Source organism: Balaenoptera physalus (genome assembly GCF_965194825.1).
Source record: "Balaenoptera physalus genome assembly, chromosome: 9".
NCBI lineage: Eukaryota > Metazoa > Chordata > Mammalia > Artiodactyla > Balaenopteridae > Balaenoptera > Balaenoptera physalus.
Window position 1 is genome coordinate 58,863,768 of NC_138888.1, and position 24,666 is coordinate 58,888,433.

The window sequence follows — 24,666 nt, forward strand, 5'->3', positions numbered from 1 at the left end:
ATAAGAAAAAATACATTTATAAATATGCATGAAAAACATCTAGATATATATAAATATATACATATAAATAATAATTATTATAGGAAGGTAGAAATGCAGGTGATCTGAATTTATATCTTTAAATATATTTGTATCTTCTAGTTTTTCTACAGTGAATAAGAATTTGTCCTATAATAATTTTCAAAGATAGTACTTCTACATTTCTAATGGATTGCAAATAGTTTCAGTATGTACAATAACAATTTTGGTCTTAAAAAAATCTCTTTATATACTTTTTAAAAAAAATAGTGTTAAGTTTCACATTCACCCTTTACCAATACAATTATTAGATTCTAAACGTTGAGTCATGAAACATTTAACAGTCATATCTTCATGTTTGAGAAGATTCAATTGGCTCATATGTTTTATATCCCTGTATTTGTTTCTTTGTCCAAGTTCACTTATGGACCAAACTATAAGATGTTCTGCTGCTTGTAAACTGGTCAGAAGAAGATTATTACATTTTAGGGTTGGTTAGGCCTATCCACTGTGAAATCCCATGCTTAGTGAAGTCAATATGTCCTACTTTGTTTCACATAGTTTAAAGGAAAGATGAACTCTATATTTTTACTACATATCTGTCTGGGAAATTTAAATTTAACTCCGTCAGAAATATCTTAGTCTTATTGCTGTGATCAAAGATCACAGCAAGGTGTGAGAGTAGGAGTTCTGTAGTTATTTGGGGGTGAGGGGCAGTCACAGCAGCTGTTTGCCATTTAACTGTTATGTTTCTGTTCCTTGTCCTATGCATCAAATCATAAATGAATGGATGAGATGTGATTGCCCAGTAAGTCATACCTGGGTCTGGGTTCAGTTCTCGAGTGAGTATATTGTCTCCTTTTGGAGTGCTCTGCATAATTTGAGAGAGTTCAACAGTGAAAAACATGTTCAGCACACTATTGAATGGCTTTTGCCTTTGTCGCTTTGTTTTTTGTTTGTTTTTGTGTTAAAGTAGATGTGCCTTTAAGTTTTGTTTACTCTTTACAATTATAGATCTTTTTCTTTCAAAGAAACAAAGCTTATACAAAATCTTACAAATCTGCAACCAGTCTGTCCGGTTCCTGTTCAGCTACTTTCTGTGTGACCTTGGTTGAATCACTTAACCTTTTTGTTTCTCACTTGAGAAATAGGAATAACAATACCTAATATAATAATACCTAAGTATTGGGTTACTGGGAGGATTAAATGAGTAAATACAAGTAAAAAGCTTAAATAGTGGTTAAGTGTTCAATAGTAAGTGTTCAATAAATGTCAGTTATTATTGATCTTGAAAAAACATTTTGGACATCAAATGGCTATTATAGTGGGCAGAGTCAAGATGGCAGACTAGGAGGATGTGGAATTCGAGTCTCCACACAACTAGGGCAACTACCAGGCACCGGTGGGGGAACCACAGACACCTAAGGGGATGGGAGGAACCCCCAGCGACCAGGTAGGATGTGGGAAGCAGTGAGCAGTGAGGAGAAGTGGAGGCGGGACTGGAACGGTCCCCCTGAGGGGCAGCTGGAGGAGGGGAAGGGATCCCATGCCAGGAGTGGGAAAGGGGGGAACCGTTGGGAGGGCAGAGGATCAGAAGGGAGCATGGCCAGCATTTCCCCAGCCCACTGGGGCCCCGGGGAGCCTGCTGAGATCCCAGGCCTGATCCTCTGCCCACCAAGGTCCCCGCCAGCTGTGTGGGTCCTGAGGGAGTGGGAAGGAGGGAAGGGGGAGCAAAAGTAAAGGCCGGCCCGACAGGGGGCGGTGGGGAGAAGGGAGGAGTTCCCACACCTGGTGGGACCCACCCACAGTTCAGCAGTGACAGGGCAGACACTCAGGAGAGCAGAGAAACAGAAGGGAATGTGGCCAGTGCTTTCTCTGCCCACTTGGGCACCAGGGAGCCTCTTGGGCTCCCAGGCCTAATCTTCTGCCCTCGGAGGCTCCCTCCAGCATCACAGAGTCTAAGCCCCGCCCCTACATCCCCACTCAGGGCCCTACCTCTACAGGCGGCACTTGGAGACCCCCTCCAACTGTGCTGGGCCTAAACTCCACCCACACACCCTCACCCAGGGCCTTACCTCCAAACTCTGGAATTCCACACTCCAGAGGCCTGGCTCAGGATGTGCTACCTTTCCCCTGATGCTCAGGTCCTAAACCTAGGCCCCACCCCCACCATAAACCCCACCCCTGCCTAAGCTCTGCCCCCCACAGCCAAGGCCTTTTCCGGCCTTTTTTCTTTTTTTCTTTTTTCTTCTTTTAGGTTGTGGTTCTGTTTTACCTTGTTGGTGATTCATTTATATTTTTATTTTTTCTAATAAATCTTTTATTTTTCTATTTTTATTTTATCCTTTATACTTTGTTATTGTTCTGCTCCTTTTGGTGTGTTCCCTTTTTTTTAATTTCTTTTTTCTGTTGTGGTTCTGTTATACCTTGTTGTAGTTGTTTCAATTGTATTTTTATTTTTCCTAGTATATTTTTTATCTAATTTTATTTTATTTTTTATTTGTTATTGTACTGCTCCTTTTTTTTTCTTTTCTTTTGCCATGTCACGTGGCTTGCAGGATCTTGGTTCCCAGGATGGGGGTCAGGGCTGAGCTCCTGTGGTGGGAGCACTGAGTCCAAACCGCTGGACTAACAGAGAACCTCAGACCCCAGGGAATATTAATTGGAGTGAGGCCTCCCGGAGGTCCTCATCTCAGCTCCAAGACCCGGCTCTACCCAATTGCCTGCAAACTCCAGTGCTGGATGCCTCTGGCCAAACAACCAGTAAGACAGGAATACAGCCCCACCCATCAAAAAAAAAAAAAAAAAAAATGAAATCACCAAAAAATATGTTACAGGTGAAGGAGCAAGGTAAAAACCTACAACACCAAATAAATGAAGAGGAAATAGGCAGCCTACCTGAAAAAGAATTCAGAGTAATGATAGTAAAGATGATCCAAAATCTTGGAAATAGAATGGAGAAAATACAAGAAACGTTTAACAAGGACCTAGAAGAACTAAAGAGCAAACAAACAGTGATGAACAATGCAATAACTGAAATTAAAAATACACTAGAAGGAATCAATAGCAGAATAACTGAAGCAGAAGAATGGATAAGTGAGCTAGGAAGATAAAATGGTGGAAATAACTGCCACGGAGCAGAATAAAGAAAAAAGAAAGAAAAGAATTGAGGACAGTCTCACAGACCTCTGGGACAACATTAAATGCACCAACATTCAAATTATAGGGATTCCAGAAGAAGAAGAGAAAGAGAAAGGGTCTGAGAAAATATTTGAAGAGATTATAGTTGAAAACTTCCCTAGCATGGGAATGGTAATAGCCATCCAAGTCCAGGAAGTGAAGAGAATCCCATACAGGATAAACCCTAGGAGAAACACACCAAGACACATATCACTCAAACTAACAAAAATTAAATTCAGAGAAAAAATATTAAAAGCAGCAGGGGAAAAGCAACAAATAACATACAAGGGAATCCCCATAAGGTTATCAGCTGATTTCTCAGCAGAAACTCTACAGGCCAGAAGGCAGTGGCAGGATATATTTAAAGTGATGGAATGGAAAAACCTACAACCAAGATTACTGTACCCAGCAAGGATCTCATTCAGATTCAGTGGAGAAATCAAAAGCTTTACAGACAAGCAAAAGCTAAGAGAATTCAGCACCACCAAACCAGGTTTACAACAAATGCTAAAGGAACTTCTCTAAGCGGGAAACAAAAGAGAAGAAAAAGACCCACATAAAGAAACACAAATCAATTAAGAAAATGGTAATAGGAACATAGATATCAATAACCACCTTGAATGTAAATGGATTAAACGCTCCAACCAAAAGACACAGACTGGCTGAATGGATAAAAAAAATAAGACCCTTATATATGCTGTCTGCAAGAAACCCACTTCAGACATAGGGACACATACAGACTGAAGGTGAGGGAATGGAAAAAGATATTCCATGCAAATGCAAATCACAAGAAAGCTGGAGTAGCAATACTCATATCAGATAAAATAGACTTTAAAATATAGACTGTTACAAGAGATAAGGAATGACACTACATTATGATCAAAGGATCAATCCAAGAAGAAAACATAATAATTTAAAATATTTATGCACCCAACATAGGAGCACCTCAATACATAAGGCAAATGCTGACAGCCATAAAAGGGGAAATCGACAGTAACACAATAATAGTGGAGGACTTTAACACCCCACTTACACCAACAGACAGATCATCCAGACAGAAAATAAATAAGGAAACACAAGCTTTAAATGATACAATAGACCAGATAGACTTAACTGATATTTATAGGACATTCCACCGAAATGCGGAAGAATACACTTTCTTCTCAAGTGCACATGGAACGTTTGCCAGAATAGATCACATCTTGGGTCACAAATCAAGCCTTGGAAAATTTAAGAAAATTGAAATCATATCAAGCACCTTTCCGACCACAACACTATGAGGTTAGAAATCAATTACAGGGGGAAAAAAAGCTGTAAAAAAACACAAACACATGGAGGCTAAACAGGGCACAGCTAAATAACCAAGAATCACTGAAGAAATCAGAGAAGAAATGTAAAAATACCTAGAAACAAATGACAATGAAAACACGACAATCCAAAACCTATGGGATGCAGCAAAAGCAGTCCTAAGAGGGAAGTTTACAGCAATTCAAGCCAACCTCAGGAAACAAGAAAATTCTCAAATAAACATTCTAACCTTACACCTAAAGCAACTAGAAAAAGCAGAACAAAGGAAACCCAAAGTTAGTAGAAGGAAAGAAATCATAAAGATCAGAGCAGAAACAAATAAAATAGAAATGAAGGAAACAATAGCAAAGATCAATAAAACTAAAAGTTGGTTCTTTGAGAAGATAAACAAAATTGGTAAAACTTTAGCCAGACTCATCAAGAAAAAAAGGGAGAGGACTCAAATCAATAAAATTAGAAATGAAAAAGGAGAAGTTACAAGGGACACTGCAGAAATACAAAGCATCCTAAGAGACTACTACAAGCAACTCTATGCCAATAAAATGGACAACCTGGAAGAAATGGACAAACTCTTGGAAAGGTACAACTTTCCAAGACTGAACCAGGAAGAATTAGAAAATATAAACAGACCAATCACAGGTAATGAAATTGAAACTGTGATTAAAAATCTTCCAACAAACAAAAGTCCAGGACCAGATGGCTTCACAGGTAAATTCTATCAAACATTTAGAGAAGAGTTAACACCTATCCTTCTCAAACTCTTCCAAAAAACTGCGGAGGGAGGAACACTCCCAAACTCATTCTACGAGGCCACCATCACCCTGATACCAAAACCAGACAGAGATATCAAACACACAAAAGAATTACAGACCAATATCACTGATGAACACAGACACAAAAATCCTCAACAAAATACTAGCAAACAGAATCCAACAACACATTAAAAAGATCATACACCATGATCAAGTGACATTTATCCCAGGGTTGCAAGGATTCTTCAATATACACAAAACAATCAATGTAATACACCATATTAACAAATTAAAGAAGAAAAACCATATGATCATCTCAATAGATGCAGAAAAAGATTCTGACAAAATTCAACATTTATGATAAAAACTCTTCAGAAAGTGGGCATAGAGGGAAACTACCTCAACATGATAAAGGCCATACATGACAAACCCACAGCAAACATCATTCTCAATGGTGAAAAACTGAAAGCATTTCCTCTACGATCAGGAACAAGACAAGGCTGTCCATTCTCATCACAATTATTCAACATAGTTTTGGAAGTCCTAGCCACGGCAATCAGAGAAGAAAAAGAAATAAAAGGAATACAAACTGGAGAAGAAGTAGTAAAACTGTCACTGTTTGCAGATGACATGATACTATACATAGAAAATCCTAAAGATGCCACCAGAAAACTACTAGAACTAATCAATGAATTTGGTAAGGTTGCAGGATACAAAATTAATGCACAGAAATCTCTTGCATTCCTATACACTAGTAATGAAAGATCAGAAAGAGAAATTAAGGAAACAATCCCATTTCCCATCGCAACAAAAAGAATAAAATACCTAGGAATAAGCCTACCTAAGGAGGCAAAAGACCTGTACCCAGAAAACTATAACACACTGATGAAAGAAATCAAAGATGACATAAACAGATGGAGGGTTATACCATGTTCCTGGATTGGAAGAATCAATATTGTGAAAATGACTATACTACCCAAAGCAATCTACAGGTTCAATGCAATCTCTATCAAATTGCCAATGGCATTTTTCATAGAATTAGAACAAAAAATTATACAATTTGCATGGAAACACAAAAGACCTCAAATAGCCAAAACAATCTTGAGAAAGAAAAACGGAGCTGGAGGAATCAGGCTCCCTGACTTCAGACTATACTACAAAGCTACAGTAATCAAGACAGTATGGTACTGCACAAAAACAGAAATATAGATCAATGGTACAGGATAGAAAACCCAGAGATAAACGTACACACCTATGGTCACCTAATCTATGACAAAGAAGGAAAGAATATACAATGGAGACAAGACAGCCTCTTCAATAAAGGGTGCTGGGAAAACTGGACAACTACATGTAAAAGAATGAAATTATAATACTACCTAACACCATACGCAAAAATAAACTCAAAATGGATTAAAGACCTAAATGTAAGACCAGACACTATAAAACTCGTAGAGGAAAACATAGGAAAAACACTTTTTGACATAAATCACAGCAGGATCTTTTATGAACCACCTCCTAGAGTAATGAAAATAAAAACAAAAATAAGCGAACAGGACCTAATTAATCTTTTAAAAGCTTTTGCACAGCAAAGGAAACCATAAACAAGATGAAAAGACAACCCACAGAATGGGAGAAAATATTTGCAAGTGAAACAACAGGCAAAGGATTAATCTCCAAAATATACAAACAGCTCATGCAGCTCAATACCAAAAAAACAAATAACACCATCAAAAAATGGGCAGAAGATCTAAATAGACATTTCTCCAAAGAAGACATACAGATGGCCAAGAGGCAAATGAAAAGATGCTCAACATCACCAATTATCAGAGAAATGCAGATCAAAACTACAATGAGGTATCACCTCACATCAGTCAGAATTGCCATCATCAGAAAATCTACAAACAATAAATGCTGGAGAGGGTGCAGAGAAAAGGGACCCCTCGTACTGTCGGTGGGAATGTAAATACAGCCACTGTTGATACAGCCACTGTGGAGAACAGTATGGAGTTTCCTTAAAAAACTAAAAATAGAACTACTGTATGATGCAGCAATCCCACTACTGGGCATATACCCTGAGAAAACCGTAATTCAAAAAGACACATGTACCCCAATGTTCACTGCAGCACTATTTACAATAGCCAGGACATGGAAGCAACCTAAATGTCCATCGACAGACGAATGGATAAAGAAGATGTGGTACATATATCTAAGGGAATATTACTCAGCTATAAAAAGAAATGAAATTGGGTCATTCGTAGAGATGTGGATGGACCTAGAGTCTGTCATACAGAGTAAAGTAAGTCAGGAAGAGTAAAACAAATATTGTATATTAACGCATATATGTGGAATCCAGAAAAATGGTACAGATGAACCTATTTGCAGGGCAGGAATAGAAAGGCAGACATAGAGAACGGACGTGTGGACACAGCAGGGGAGGGGAGAGTGGGATGAATTGGGAGATTAGGTTTGACATAAATACACTACCATGTGTAAAATAGATAGCTACTGGGAACCTGCTGTACAGCACCGAGCTCGGCTCGGTGCTACGTGATGACCTAGCTGTGTAGGATAGGGCGGGGAGGGAGGTCCACGAGGAGGGGGATGTGTGTATGTGTCTGATTGCTTCACTTTGCTGTGCGGCAGAAATTAACCGACATTGTAAAGCAGTTATACTCCAATAAAAAAAAAAAGAGAGAGTGATTTCAGTGAGAACTGTCAGAAAGTCTAATATGTTCACCTATAATCAAGCAGACACAGAACATTAACTGACTCACCTAGAAAATCTAAAAAACGAAGAAGAGATGGGTAGCTCCTGAGAAGGCAAGAACGAAGAAAGCGTTGGTACTTTGGTATCAGCCTGCCATTCTTGAGTTTGGCCTAAATTTGCTCAATTATTTCCTGCAAATCAGATGAGGGCCACAGGGCCTATAGTTATTTAAAATTCTGACCTAGAGGAACAATGGAACTCCAAAAAGAAAAATTCTCCATGGAACGGACCACGGAAAATCATACTTGCAGTGAAATATCAGCAGGAGGAAAATTCATTGTCTGAATCATAATACAGTCATTCGTTCCTAGTTGTGGTCTCTGAAGGACAAAAGCGCCTGCTATAGAGAAGCACAGTTAAACTATTGCCAGCACCAGGGAGTGAGAAGTTGTCTGATTTAGTTATCAGATTTAAATCTCTTGTGATCAAATATATGCACGTGGTCCTGTTCAAAATCAAATGTTCTCCAATAGTCGTATTGAGGTCTTTTTATGGTAATGTGGCATATTGGGAACTACAGCCCCCAAGGTCTAACCAGGGTTCTGTCTTCCATGCTTTAAGTACAAAATTCTGTGGCTTCAGTTGAGAATCTAAATTTACTATTGAAAGTGTGCAGACTCTCTCTTGCAGGCCTTCTCCGTGTGGAGTCAGAGGAGGCCCTCCCACACTGGAGGGAACATAGATCTCAGGCTCTTTAAGTGCCATCTTGCCACCTGCAAATCTGAAACCTGAGGTGATCGGATCTCCTTTTAATCAATAGCAAAGAATGCCTGCACTACAGACATTTTTCCTGCATGTGGATTTTGAATAACTTTTATTGTGGTGGTGGTGGTAGTGATGGTGGTGTTTGTTCAAGAGGGAGGGTTATAAAAATGACTCTGATTAAGGGTAGAAATTTTCAAAGTAGGCAACATTAAAAAGAAGTACATTGAATTTCAACATTCACAATCTACCACCCAAAGTTAAGTACTTTTAATACTGTTTTGTATGTACTTCCAGTCTTTTTTTTCATCTGTGTACTTTCTTTTTTACATAATTGAGCTGATAATGTATATACTCATTTGTATTGTTTATAATGGTTAAGTAATAGTCCATCATATAAAAATACTGTAAGTTAAAAAAAGTCTATTATAAATGATTAGTTAATTGTCAGTTAATCAGGACATGTGGATTAAATTTCTCCTTCTAAATACCCATTGGTTTAATATTGTAGGAAAGCTCAAGAGTAGGGTACCTCAGAGTATTTGTTGTTACTTATTGACTTTCCAAAAGGCAATGAAGTCATGGAGGAAAAACTAATTGAAAATTTAGGTTCCCTTCCCCAATTATCCCCAACTTTTTGAAGAATAGTTTATATACAGGCATAAGTAGTAGTTAATGGGACAAAATTTGCCCAGTGACATTCTTTATTTAAAAACGCAGGGACTTCCCTGGTGGCGCAGTGGTTAAGAATCCACCTGCCAAGGCAGGGGACATGGGTTCAATCCCTGGTCTGGGAAGATCCCACATATCACGGAGCAACTAAGCCCGTGCATCACAACTACTGAGCCCGCACGCCACAGCTACTGAAGCCCGCACGCCTAGAGCCTGTGCTCCACAACAGGAGAAGCCACTGCAATGAGAAGCACGTGCTAGAGAAAGCCTGCACACATCCACGCAGACCCAACACAGCCAAAAATAAATAAATAAATTTATAAAAAATAAAAAACTAAAAATGCAGTAGCTCCATTTATGCATTGGTACATAAGCCTATAAGCAAGTTCCCTTTTCAAATGAATTAGTGACATAAACATATAGATTTTAGTGGATATCCTTTCTCTTCTTTTACAATAGTGAGAGAGAAAAGCTGAGAACCAAACTCCCTCCATGACCTCCTAGGCTGAACATGATCTGGTCTGGACCTACCACTCTGACTTCATTTTGCACCTCTACCCACCATATTATTCTCCAGCCACATGAATCTACCTTCAGTTTTTCAAACAGAACAAGCACGTTGCCACCTGCCCTTCCCCAGCATGCAGCACTAGTGGGGCTCAGAGATGCCTTCCCCATCCACCTATGCTACAGATCTGCCCCCTTATTATTCTCCATCTGTACTTAGATTCGTTTCCTACATTGCACATACCTCTATTGGGATTAGTTTAAAGTATTTGTTTCCTACCTGTCTCTCCTTATTAGAAAAGAAGCTTTACACAACCTAAATGGCCGTCAACAGATGAATGGATAAAGAAGATGTGGTAGGAGCTTCCCTGGTGGTGAAGTGGTTAAGAATCTGCCTGCCAAAGAGGGGGACACGGGTTTGAGCCCTGGTCCAGGAAGATCCCACATGACGTGGTACAACTAAGCCCATGCACCACAACTACTGAGCCTGCGCTCTAGAGCCTGTGAGCCACAGCTACTCAGCCCATGTGCCACAACTACTGAAGCCCTTGCGCCTAGAGCCTTGCTCCACAGCAAGAGAAGCCACTGCAATGAGAAGCCCGCGCACCGCAACGAAGAGTAGCCCCCTCTCACTGCAACTAGAGAAAGCCAACATGCAGCAATGAAGAGCCAATGCAGCCAAAAATTAATTAATTAATTAATTAATTTTAAAAAGATGTGGTAGATACATATATATATAATGGAATACTACTCAGCCATTAAAAAGAATGAAATAATGCCATTTGCAGCAACATGGATGGACCTAGAGATTATCATACTAAGTGAAGTAAGTCAGACAGAGAAAGACAAATACCATATGATATCACTTATATGTATAATCTAAAATATGATACAAATGAAACTTATTTACAAAACAGAAACAGACTCACAGACATAGAAAACAAGTTTAGGGTTACCAAAGAAGAAAGAGGATGGGGGAGGGATAAACTGGGAGTTTGGGATTAGCAGATACAAACTACTATATATAAAATAGATAAACAACAAGGTCCTACAGTATAGCACAGGGAACTATATTCAATATACTGTAATAAACCATAATGAAAAAGAATATGAAAAAGAAAAAAAAATGTATATATAACTGAATCACTTTGCTGTATACCAGAAACTAACACAACATTGTAAATCAACTATACTTCAATTTTTTAAAAAAGTTTTTAAAAAGAAAATAAGCTTTACAGGAGACACTGTACTTGTCTTATTCAATGACATGACCAAAGCTTTGGCACATAGTAGGTTCTAAATAATGAATGAATGAATGATCCTCTGATATAACCCTTGCAGAAAACTATCAATATATAAATATCCAAGGGAGATGGTTTGCTGCCATAAATGGAAAGAATGAATCAAATAAAAGGGTTTTAATGCTGGAGCCTCTCTGGGACACTGAAAGGCTCAGCTACTCACTGTTTTCTGGTCAAGAAACTTTCAGCCTTAGTTGGGGAAAGGCCCTTGTCTTCACCTCAGCGTAGTGCCCAGTGGAGAGGAAGGGTGTCTAGGACCATTCCTGGAGAGATGGAATAATACCAGGGACCAAAGGGCGATGTCACAGGATGAAGAGGATGCTGCTGAAGAGGTGATGAGTGGGAAAGCCACTCTGCCAGTTCTTGGAGCATCTAAGGGGCAGAGAGTGAATAATAGGTGATCCTCATTGTGAAAGCTACTTACAAGAAAAAGGAAAAGGGGGTCTGAAGCTTTAGTTATTTCACTTGTGAGGCTGGCAAGTATAGAAATTATTACAAGTTTTAAAAATAATTACTATTGTTATGCCACCTCTTAATTTTATTCCCGAGGTTGGCATATCCTGGCAAACTCCATTGCATATTTTCAGAAGAAACTGCCCCCGACAACTGCTTCCAAGCAAAAACTACCCTTGAGTTGCTACAGCTACATTCCTCTTTTTTAAGTATTCCATTTAAAAATTATATATTCTCCATTCTCTCATCATTTTAAAATATTTCAAAAATAAATTGACCATTTTTATTGGTGTGACTGCTCCTCCTTTTGTGGCCCTAAAAGAATTAAGGCCAGACAGCAAAAATAATATTGCTTATGCTTCTTATTTTAACAAAAATTTTCTTTGAACTTATAACTACAAGAGTTTCAGAGTCTATAAATTATGGAGTTTTCTTTTGTCACTACTAATTAATGTCTATTTGAGGGATTAAATGTATTTGTATGGTATGACTCAAGTGTTTCTATTTGAGAATAATAAAGTTAATAATGAATAAAGTTCCTGCCCCTCAAATAATGGACAAAAGAATGATGCATGTATGTTTTGTCTTTTTGTCTTTCTCTCAGTTATAGACTAAATAGTTTGTAGACAGCAACGATAAGTAAAAGACCATTTGCATTTCCTATTCAGTTCAATTTAAAACAAAACAACAAACTTTTATTAGAGAGATACAATTTAGCCAGATTAAGATTTGGACCTTTGAGAGCCTGCCTGTGAAACAAATGTGCTTATTTCTATGATGATATCACATAATTTTGTGATTGAATCTAACCTTATTTGGTGGACAGGAGTTTCAATCCAACGCCAGATCAGAAAAGAATCCAAGTACTGAATAAGGATGAAAGAGAAAAATCTAGATACTGTTCTGAGTAATCCAAACTATCACCTTTCTTTGGTTTAAGGTATTCTAGTGGGTAGCATCACATGAAGCAGAAAGTTTCATGAAAGTGGGGGGATTGTGTCATTGTTCTAAACATTTTATTTCTTGAATTGGAGGACCATGTAAAAGAGAGTGGCAGAGAGGGGTCAGTGGTTGGCAGTGGGGAGCAGTGGTCATGGAAATGAGTTATTTCAATGAAGGGGCTGGGGAAGATACCTCACTTCCGCTGATGGAGGTAAGAGTTACTATCTGAGACAAGCCCTCCTTTCTTCAATTTCTATCTCCTTTTCATTTCCAGGATGCTAGACAAGACAGCACAGGATCAGCAGCTCCAATAGGCCTTAAGCCTGGCACTGCCAGAACCCAGGAGAATCACAGCTGCAAACCCTTGTGAAACCCTGGGGTCCCTATCATTAATTGTCAACTTTTCTGGGTTCACTGGAGCAGCTGATCAACAGCATGAGCAGTGCAAAGGGAGGGGGCTCTCCTCTAGACCACCTTCGCAGATCTGCAAGTTGCATTACGTATTTTTCAACAATAGCATAATCGTGGTGTACGCACACTAATTCTGGGATGTGTGATGGGTTAAGTGTATTTAACTATGACTTCAAACCCATTAGGGTATCAAATTGTTTTTACATGAAAGTCTATTGTTTCAAAATAGACTTCTGAGCTCCAGACAATGCCATGCTTGTTTCAAATAATGTTTCCTACCACATTTCTACAGAAAGGCTTTGAACAGTAACTTAGACATTGCTGCAATAAGGTCTGATAAATTTCCTATGTACTTTATATGAAGATACTAACCAGGAAATATTGTTATGGACTGGGTAGCAAGAATAATATGGCTTGCATCTTCAAATTTTTATAAAAATAATTCTTTGAACTTAGAAATTCTAATAATCAGAGTAATACTAAAAGGTACATGTGGGGACTTCCCTGGCGGTGAAGTGATTAAGACTTCACCTTCCAATGCAGGGGGTGCGGCTTTGATCCCTGGTTGGGGAGCTAAGATCTCACATGCTTCTTGGCCAAAAAAACAAAACATAAAAAGCAGAAGCAATATTGTAACAAATTCAGTGAAGACTTTAATAATGGTCCAGGTAAAAAAAATTTTTTTTTAAAGTTACATATGAACTGGCAAGATAAGTCCGTGTTTAATGTACATAAAGTTCATTATGTTTTAAATAGAATGAATATATGTAGACAATGAGGAACATTCCTCACTACTCAGTTTTAGACCCACTTTAACTCTAGATTTCTTCTGTTTTTAAGGGAAATAAAAGAAATCTGAAGGCACTGAAGCAAAAACAGAGGGGGAAAGAAAACTTCTTTAACAGAAAGGAAGAAATAATTTTCTAGATGACAATGGTGAAATTACCTTTTTATTTTTAGCCTGGACATAGTTCATAAGTAACTTAACATTTGTCTTCAAGTCACTACATTTCTGTAAAGGTTAGCATTAAAAGAGGCTTTATATACAAGGCAAGTTTGGTCAAGTAACACAGAGGGCGCCACTGAAGCCTCTCTACCCCACAAGTACGATGGAGGATGGAGGAGTGAGTCAGGCCCCAAAGTCTTCGAGAAAGTTCTTACTGATTCCTGAGGGGCTCACTCACTCAGGGTCCACTTTGGCTTTTATGTCCTGCGTCCACTGCCCTATTCCCCCACAATGGCTTGTCTCTCTCTACCCCCACCCTGGCATTGCATTGGCCCAAACACAGAATGCAGTCTGTTTCCTTGTACACACACACACACACACACACACACACACACACACACACACATTGCTCTTGTGGAGAGAAGACAAGCAATAAATATATAAATAATTAATATGTAGACTTTGACAGTTGGTGATATGCGTTATGAAAAAAAGAAAGATGAGTGCTAGAAAGGAATGGGGATATGTGGGTGATAGTTTATACAGGCTTTGGCAGAGCTTTGAAGGAAGTGAAGATGTGAGCTATGCGAAAATCTGGAGGAAGATTCTGGGAAGAGGAAATAGCAAATGCAAAGATCCTTGAGGCAGAAGCATAATCGTTTTCTGTTTTGCATTTCCCTGATGATTAGTGATGTGGAAATGTCTATTCAGATCCTTGTCCATTTTTTAACCAGATTGTTGTTGTTATTGTTATTGCTGTCATTGTGGTTATTGAGTGTATGACTTCTTTATATATTTTGTATATTAACCCCTTATCAGATATATGGTTGGCAAATATCTGCTTCCATTAAGTAACTGTCTTTTTATTTTGTTGATAGTTTCATTGCTGTGCAGAAGCTTTTTAGTTTGCTGTAGTCCCATTTCTTTATTTTTGCTTTTGTTGCAATTGTTTTTGGAGTCGGATCCAAAAAAACAATGCTAAGACCAATCTCAGGGAAATTGTTTTTCTTCTAGTTTTATGGTTTCTGGCTTTACATTCAAGTCTTTACTTAATTTTGAGTTAATTTTTGTATATGGTGTAAGATATATGGCCCAGTTTTATTCTTTTGCATGTGGCTGTCCAGTTTTCCCAACACCATGTTTTGAAGACTGTCCTTTTCCCATTGTATATTCTTGCCTCCTTTGTCATAAATTAGTTGGCCATATTTGTGTGGGTTTATTTCTGGACTCTCTATTCTGTTCTATTGATTTATGTGTCTGTTTTTCTGCCAATACCATACTGTTTTGATTACTATAGCTTTGTAGTATATCTTCAGATCAGGGAACATGATGTCTCTAGCTTTGTCTTTCTTTCTCAAGATTGCTTTGGCTATTCAGTGTCTTTAGTGGTTCCATACAAATTTTAGAATTGTTTATTCTATTTCTGTGAAAAATGCCATTGGAATTTTGATAAGCATTGCATTGAATATGTAGATCGCTTTACGTAATATGGACATTTTAACAATATTAATTCTTCCAATCCATGAGCAACGAATATCTTTCCATTTATTTGTGTCTTCTTCAATTGAAATGAAATGGTACTTAAGCAGAATTAGCCTTATTTCCAAATCATTCTCTATTTGGGGACTCTCAGTTGCTTTAGCAATGTAGCCTCCAAAATAACAGTCTATACGAGTAAGTGGAATGATGATTCGAGAAATATCAATAAAATTTCTATTTTTTTGAGATTAATTCATACTGAGAAAAAATTCAGAGTTTTCCAAATGGTTTACCTTGGGAGGAAGAAGAAGGAGACCAGGGCATCTGAGAGGTAGTGATGACATGTCACAGGCTTCCTGCCCTGGTTGCCTGTTTCTGTTCAGTGTGAGTCACTTCATTTGCACAGTTGACTCTTGCTGCCAACGGCTGCCCTTAAGGGAGGCTGTAGATGTGGGAACCAATGTGTGAGCTTTGCTTTCACACCTTTCACAGGCAGAGACTCAGTGGCAGCTGCTATGTGCAATCTAACACTGGCTGTGACCGCTTTTCTTAACTCTTCATCTCAGTAGTATCTTGGGTCCTAAAAACCTTGCAGAGAAGAGAGTTTTTCAGCAGTTGTTATTTATGCTTTTACATGTGAGGTGGGGTTTCAGTGTATAGAGTTTCTACTTTGTTGTGGGGTCCTCATTTCACATTACACATCAGTGCATGGGTGGCCTTCTGTCACCCACACTTAGCATGCTTTCTGAGTGTTACTGCTTCCAAAATAAGAGAATAATTTTTATGCAGTTTCACGATTAATTTTTTGGGCGATAGTCAAAAAGAATGAAATCCAAATTTATCTGGTGATGTGCATGCTTCAACTTGTTTTGGAAGAATCCACAAAAATAGCATTAGTCCTGAAACCCAAATTCTCCTTATGCCTTTCTTCATCTTGTGCTTAAGGTTTTACATTTTTAGAAGGTCTTTTCTTTGTGAGATATCTATCAGGGCATGTTTATTCAAATGGATAGAAAGATCCATGAAAATGAATTCAAAACACAGTAAAATGTGGTCAATGCTATAACTTATTCATGATTGAGAAGTGATGGAGAAGGTGATGAGGAAAGAGTGAGTGTGTAAGACTGAATAACAGCCAGAACATCTGTTTCCTCTGACTCCTTGTATTGTTAAGAGACAGCATACTTCTAGAGTCATCTTTCCTTTTACTCAGAATAATTTTTGCATTATGGTAATAACCTCTGTCTAAACCTTCTTCTCTCCTCCTCCGTTTTTTTATTAAGAGGGGGATACGGTACATTTTCACAGGAGGAAGGGAAGAGCTGCCAATGCATGGGTGCCCCCCCCCATTCCCTAATACAAAGAATCTTAAAGAAAACCCTATGGACATTCCCTAAATTTTGTTCTACTCAAGGGATGTGACAGGAAGGGAGACAATTCTAATCTGGGAGAGGCGTGGGTTCCTTGTCAAAAGTGTTTGAAATCAAATGCAGCCTTTCCATCTACTGCAAGACGCTCCTCATTTCCTTGTGGGTATGTTTTTCCTCCCCTTCACTGTGGTGTCACACTCTAGGGACTGCTGGGTCATTATCACCGTCATCATCATTGTGAGACACACAAGACTTCACAGATCCCTTGATCTTTATACCTTGTCCCCAAGGGAGGATATGGTTTTCTTCCTTTCAGTCATTGGCCAGCTCTCCTCTGCATGTAATAAATAAGGTCACCAGGCTGGTCAGCAGCTGCCCTCCCTCTATTTGTCACAACTACCTGGGTCCTTTCTTCTGCCCCATTTGACTTGAGACCTTCACTCACCCCTCACTTCCTTTCTTATCCCAGTTCACTGCTTCAAAATTCTCTTGGCCAACATTGAAATCCTCCCCCTCCCCATGATACTACAGTATTGTATTTTCTCCACCTCAAAACTTAGAGAAAGTAAGTGATTTTAAAATCAAATTTGCTAAATATAGTGATAATAAAGATATTTTTCAGAAACAATGGAAAAAAATTTTTTTAACTTTTTTCCTTTTTTTCACCATCTATTTTTCTTTTCACACACACACACTGTATTTTATTTTTACAAGAGATAAATAGACTGACACCAAGCATTGTAAATGGATCACCATCTATTTTTAATAAACATTAAGGCCTAAAATGTTAAGGCAGTTAACCAATTAATTATGTCTTGCATCTGGAACTGGGAGTGTTTAGTTTGATTACCAGATGCCCCATGTAGATCCGCTGAGTTATTGCTTGTGATGGGGAATTATAAAAATTACCAGTTCATGAATTTGTATTTTTATCCAGATACAGCCCTCAAGAATTCTCCTTAGTTAATAGAACTGAGATAGCTTATAACTTTCTATGTATTTATGTATATGTACCTAATAATTATAAATGGAAACAAGTTTTCTCTTCATTTAATATAGGAATAGAGTATTAACCAAATAAGGTTATTTTAACTTTTTTATTATCTCATATCTTACGCCAATATTTTCCTTAAATTTAACTTATTTTAAATCTTGGTCTCTCAGAAGTATTTTCACGGGTTTACATATATATTTGTATTTATATAGATCTATATAAATATAGATATGGACATAAAATTGCAAAATTCTCTCCTTGGAAAGTAGTCAACAAGACAATATGCTCTAGTGTCTGTATTTGGAGGAAATGGCTGGAATGAAGGAGGCAGCTAGTTGATGTTCTTTGCAGCCTGTTTCTCATGCTCTCTCAAATATAATCTTCTCATGGCTGTTCTTTCTTGTCACCTAGGACTCAGCTTGGGCATTCCATGCTCAAGGAGGCCTTCCCTCTGCACTCATTTCAAGGAGTCTCTGGTCCCTGTCCCCATATGCTTTTTAGTATCATTCTGATTCCATTTCTTCATGATCCCAATTTCCTTCTGATAGTATATTTCTTTTTGTCAATTACCTGTTTATTTCCACTCATTCCAATTACAATGGTAAGCTCTGCTTAATTATCTCTTTTGTAACCACTATGTCCTCAGTACTTACAATGGTGCCTGGTCCCAAGGAAGTGCTCAGAAAAAAAATATTGGCTGAATATGTGTTAAAAACTTGCCATTACTGCCAAGGTCACAGAGAAAAGATACAGAACTGGTACAAAATTGGAGGGGAAGGGGCTTCTCCCAGGCAAATGAAGCTGGAAAATCCTTTACAAGCCACTACTTCCTACCAGGGTAAAAGAGTTTCAATTGTTCTATCTGTAGTCACTGCTTTAAAGGAAAATTGGAGACTTCTTAAAATTGTTATGCCTGAAAAGACATGGAGAAAAATCATTTTAAAAGTATAATTTTTAAAGAGAGAAGGAGAAAACAAAGGAAAAGGGAGATGGTGTTGCTGATATGGTTAAAGAGTTAAAAGATGTATTTTAAGGAGACTTTAAATGACTTTTTTAGTAAAGATTATTTTTAGCCTTTGAACTGGGATAAGTGACTTACACTGGGGGAAATTTCATTTTGAAGCAGATTCTCATAAACAATATTTTAAACCTTACATGCAGAAGGACTTTTCTATTTCCTTGTCAGGTCTGCATAACTCTTTGGAGGGTCGGGGGAGACCTTCCCGCTTGGGCAGGGAAGGTCCCTGCTCCCCTTCCCTGTTGCTTTCCCAGTGGCCCTGCCCTCTTCTCCGGCCAGCAGATGGTCACGTTGAGCAGGGGAACAGCAATTGGAAGGAAAAAACAAGCACTGAGCTGCACCTGCTCCGAGCATAACGGAAGTAGGAGAAGGCTGGGCGCCAGTCTGAAGGAGGGCTAGAAACCAGGGGAAGCCAGCAGGAGACGACACCTTGTTTTTATTTTTATTTTTTAACTTTTTATTCAAGGGTGATATTCTTGGAGAAGTAAAGTGTATAAGAAGATGAACTTTTACAAACTGAGCACCTCTGTGTAACTGGTACCCAGATCAGAAAACAGAACATGACCAGCCCCTGGAAGGTCTCCTTGTGGCCCCTTCCTCTCACTAACCCTCCTCACCAAGAATAGCTCTTCTCCTGTTTTGCTTGTTTCTATACTTTATGTAAATGGAATTATACACGACGTCTTATTTTGGGTCTGGCTCCTTTCATTCTTCATCTTGTTTATGAGATTCATCCGCATTTATCATACACTGTGTCTGTTCATTCTTGCTGCTGTGCCGTGTTCCACTGATGAACACAACACAATCTATTCACTCTGCTGCTGACAGGCAATTGAATAGTTTCCTTTTTGGAGGAAGGGGTGAGGGTCATTGTGAACAGTCTGTTATGAACATTCTAGTACATCTCTCTTGGTGAAAGTATACACACACACAAACACACACACACACTCCTGTTGGATATAAAGCTGGGAGTAGACTTTCTGGGTCATAGGATGTGCTTATGTTCAGATTTAGCAGATAAGCCAGCTTCCAGAGTGGTTGTATGTACTCATACTCACACCAGCAACATAAGAGAGTTCCAAATGTTCTACTTCCTCACTAATATTTGGCATTTTCTGTCTTTTTCATTTTAGCCATTCTGGTGGATATATATTGAATGTAGTTTAATTTATATTTCCTTGAGATTACCTTGTTTTTAATTGCTCTAGTCACAAGGTTTTGATATCATGTCTGATGCTGAAGCCTGGAGGGAACTACCCAAGGGGTTTACGTACAGAATGAGACAAGAGACCAAATTCATTCCAAGAGACTAGAAAGGTTAAAGGTTCTTGGACTCAGAACCAAAGAGCAAAAATAAAAGAGGGCAGCAAGGTTACTTTTGAATCAACTTCATTTTTCCCCCCAGCAATTCATCAGACAAGGTAGAATCCATCTTTTCAGATAGAATAACTTTCTACTCTATTCAGGAAAAACAGGAGATTCTTTTTTAATCTGCAGTCTTTAATAGAGAAATGGCTACATAATACTTGACTATAAAATTCAAAACAATGGTTAGGTGATGGACAGATCTGTGACAGACTTGGTTCTCATCCTCCTGGAGTGTCCATTCTAAATGACAGTGAGAACAAGAACCCCAAAACTTACAAAGCTGAATAAGCCTCAGAAATCACAGGTTTCGTAAACATCTCTCCAGGAATACTGTTTTTGGCAAGGGGAGCAGATATGGGTGGGAAGGGGAAGGGGAAGGTGTGTTCCTTTCTGCTTTATTCTTTCTGCTTTTCTCTTTTGCTAATAGGTCAAATTACAGGCTAGACTCATTAAGTAAACCAGATGGAAATACAGAGCATTGCAGCTGAATTCTTGGGGCTGCCCCAAGAATCATGGCATTTGGTTTCTGGTTCTCAGAGATAATTAGTGGGCTTGATTCTGTGTCATTATAACTGTCCTGCCTCAGAAGGCACAGGCCTATCAAAAGTATCTTCACTTTTAAAATCTATTAAAGTATTATAATTATCTAAGATTTTTCCACGGGAGAAGCTGGGTGAAGGGTACACAAGACCTCTCTCTTCTGGCAACTTCTAAATAAAACTGAAAACATTCTAAATATCTGTCTTCTAAGACAGAGAATCAATCCATAAAAATAAATTTCTTTGAATTCCAAACAGATATAAAAATTTTCTGGAGAATTCCCTGGTGGTCCAGTGGTTAGTACTTGGGGCTTTCACTGCCGGGCCCAGGTTCGATCCCTGGTCAGGGAACTAAGATCCCTCAAGCTGCACTGCGCAGCCAAAAAAAAAAAAATTTTTTTTTCCTGCGATTTTAATTGCAATCACATGTATTCCTCTAGGTTAAACATAGCAGAGAAATTCCTGTCCAAAGTGTCTATTAAAAGATTTTTACATTATTTGGCAGCATTGACATACTAAGCTGTGGTACTGAAGCATGGCATCCCAAGTACTCCACTTAGGTGATAGATATATGACAGTAATTTTCACTGCTTTATTTCTCCAACATGAAATTGCCACTTAGCCTTCATAAAGGTTTTAATGAAAAAAATTAAGAACATAATCAAATAGTCTGCAAACAAACCAGCAAACTAGTTGGATATAAGGGCCTGCGGTAGGTCACCTCTGTTAGCTTCACATAAGAAAGACAAATAAATAGAATTATTCCTAAACTCTCATGAGGCACTGATTGAACAGACAAAAGTAACCAAATTATTCATCCACCACCCCCCCGCCCTTAGCTTCTAAATTATTCTCAATTTTATTTCTTCAGATTTAACCTTTTCAAATAAATGACCAGATTTTTAAAATGTGAAATGGAAAGCCATTAAACACTTAACAATTTTAATTGCGGCAATTAAAATTGAGAATGAAATAATAAATATTATGCAATTAGATTTCACTCTGACCACTATTCAAGAGAGGTTTCTTTTTATGAGCTGGAGAAGGAAACAAAACTTTCAAGAAATTAATTATGCTTTACTTATTTTTGACATATTAAGTTTTTCTTCAGGAAATCTGCTACGAAAGTTTCTTTGTGGAGCTTGCTCGCTTTCTGGGGACTCTCACAACATTTTTTTTTTTTTTCCAACAGATACTTGTCTACAGTGAGGAAAAGCAAAAAGAAAACAAGCAAAAAACGAGTGATTAAGTAAATGCCTAGCCGTAGATAAGCACCTCATAAAAAATGATAAATATACCAGACATCAGGATGATTTAGTGGAAATGTTATGCATATTGTAAAACATATGTGAATTTGTCCATAGGGTAAAATAGAGTGGCAGAAAGCTGAATATTCCCACTAGGTAAATAATACATGTGAAGTTGGATAATGCAAACGAATTCTAAATATGCATAAAACATAACCAACTAAACACATATTTACTTAAGTGGTCCCATAGAAATTTATACTAGACTATTCACTAATATTCATGTAATATTAGTATGGAACATATTAAAAGGCATTTGGTCACACATACCAAACATACAAAGACTGTGAGTGAGTGTTATATATCAGCTATGTTAGCTTTTCACAAAGAATGTGAGACCCCAAGAGAGGTAATTAGACGTTATGGTAGAAGGAGGTGACTAGAGCATTATCTTACTGAGGAACTGATATTTGTGACAATATGGTAAAATTATGAATCCACTTGCTCTAAGAGCCAAATAATTAGAACTTCAATCAATACAGCAACCCGGATGCTAGTGATTGAAGCAAATCATTTTTAGGTAAGGCTGAAAGAATCTCAATGTGCACATAATGTCTCTTTCATTAGAAAAAACTTGCATTTCTTTCTTGGAATGCTGCATATATAACTGAATTTCCAACTCATTCACTCTTTTATTCATTCATTCACTCACGTATTCATTTATCCAGCAGCAGCGAGCAAAATGACAAAAATCCCTGCATTTAGGAGGACAGGAACCAAATAGTAAGACCTACAATAGGGTATGTAGATGGGGAACAATAAAGCAGGAGGGACAGTGGAAACGGGATGGGTTGCAATTGAAATAAGGTCGTCAAGGAAATTAACACTGGTGGGGCAAACAGAAGAGGGAATGAGCCTTGCAGGTACCTCAAGGAGTGATGTTCTAGGCAGAGGGAACAGCAAGTGCAAAGACCCTGAGGTGGGAACAAACTTGGCTCCTTTGAGGAATGGCCAGGAAGCCAGTGGGGCTGGAGAAGAATGAGAAGACAGAGCCTCTGATCGGGAGGTCAGCGAGGTGACGGTGGGCTGCTGCTGTAAGCTGCGTGAAAGGTTCAGCTCTGGCTCTGAGATGGGGGCACGTTCTCTCCCGGGAAAGTAGCTGAGCGGGTGGGTGGTGGGGATGGGGGCGAGCTAGCTGTAGGGAAGAATTGGTGGTGGTGGTGGACCCAGAACACGCCTGGTTAACCTGTTTTTCTTCTGCTTGAAAGCTTATCGATTATCTCCCAGCCTGCTTTCGGGGGAATGACTGGAAACAATAAACTAGGGGTCCCGTGAGGGAGACCCGAGTTCTGTTCCCCGCGGCCCTGATCCCCTGTTCTTCGCCGCCACCGCGGGCCCCTTTGCCTCCTCTTGGACTATCTCTCTTTCCCGTGACTTTTCAGTTTGGACCTTCACCCCGCAAAACATCAACAGACCGCAAGCACCTATACCACCCAGGTCACACTTCTCCACCCAGACACAGCCAGCGGATTTTATTTTGATGAACGAGAATTTAAAAGACAGTCTCTATTTTGTTCCAGTTGACTTGTGGACCTTCACTCCCTCTGCTGGTTGTGAGGAATGTGAAAAACCACCGTTCTTACGCTGCCCTGCTAGGAGAGTTCCACAGCAACCTGCCAGACGTGGTTCTACAGATTCCCGTCTAAGCCAGAGGAGGAAGCCGGTCAAGCGGGTACTGGGCATCGAGCAGACAACCTGTGGAGGGAAAGTTTCATCCTCTGCCCCGCCCGTGATGGAGCTCTGGAATCAGCACTTCAGCCCCAAGGGGTACAGGTGCAATGCGGAGGATGAATTCCAGACACTCAGGGCCCGGCTTGGCTCCAGGTGCACAGGTAACCTAGGGCCGAATCGGGGCTTCGAGAAGTGCTCTCAGGGCTTGTCGTAAGCATGAAAGCTTCGTGGATGGTGAGATTGTGCCGTTAAGGAAGAGTTTAGGTAGCTTTATTTGGAGCACCGCTTTTTGGCAGCTGATTGTAATCTCAAACTAATAACTGGTGGGAGAGGGTTTATCTCCAGTCCATAGAAGGCAGAAAATGTTCATCTCTTAATACGATAGTAGGGCAGTGACATTCTAGCCTAAAGTCATTTCAGTTATTCTCTGAACTCATTAAATGACTACCCTGATTGAATCTAGTTCCATAAAAATAAACACTGAGTCCTAAAGCCTTTCTTGGGCTTTAATGCCTTTCTTCTGTGAGACCACGAGGGAGTCATCACCACCAGCAAAGCATTTATTTTCAAGTTCTCGGGTGTGCCTGGTGTGACCTGGGATCCTGTGCCAAGTTAAATCAAAGAAGCTTGGAAGTAGTTTGGGAAGGAATTATCTTGTATACTTACTATTTTATTTTATTTTTTTCTTTGGGCCACGCCGAGCAGCATGCGGGATCTTAGTTCCCCGACGAGGGATCGAACCTGCGCCCCCTGCAGTGGAAGTGTGGAGTCTTAACCACTGGACCACCAGGGAAGTCCCTGTATACTTATTATTTTAATAGGTCAAGCATTTTCTACTCCCCCACATCTGATGACTAACACCCCAAATAAAAGCAGATTCACTTTACATACACCCCATTTCCTGCAAAAGGCAACAAATACCAGACATACATTGGTCAGAGTGTTTGCATCCCTGCTCATC

At 39.0% G+C, this 24,666-nt stretch overlaps 1 long non-coding RNA gene across 1 annotated transcript in view; it reads left to right on the top strand.

Moving 5' to 3' along the window:
- Nucleotides 1-283: 283 nt before the first annotated feature.
- Nucleotides 284-24,666, top strand: part of LOC309667247 — a 219,332-nt gene continuing 194,949 nt past the window's right edge. Inside the window, exon 1 of the long non-coding RNA XR_014267658.1 lies at nt 284-2,453. This is a non-coding gene — a long non-coding RNA (uncharacterized lncRNA). The remainder of the gene's footprint in view (nt 2,454-24,666) is intronic.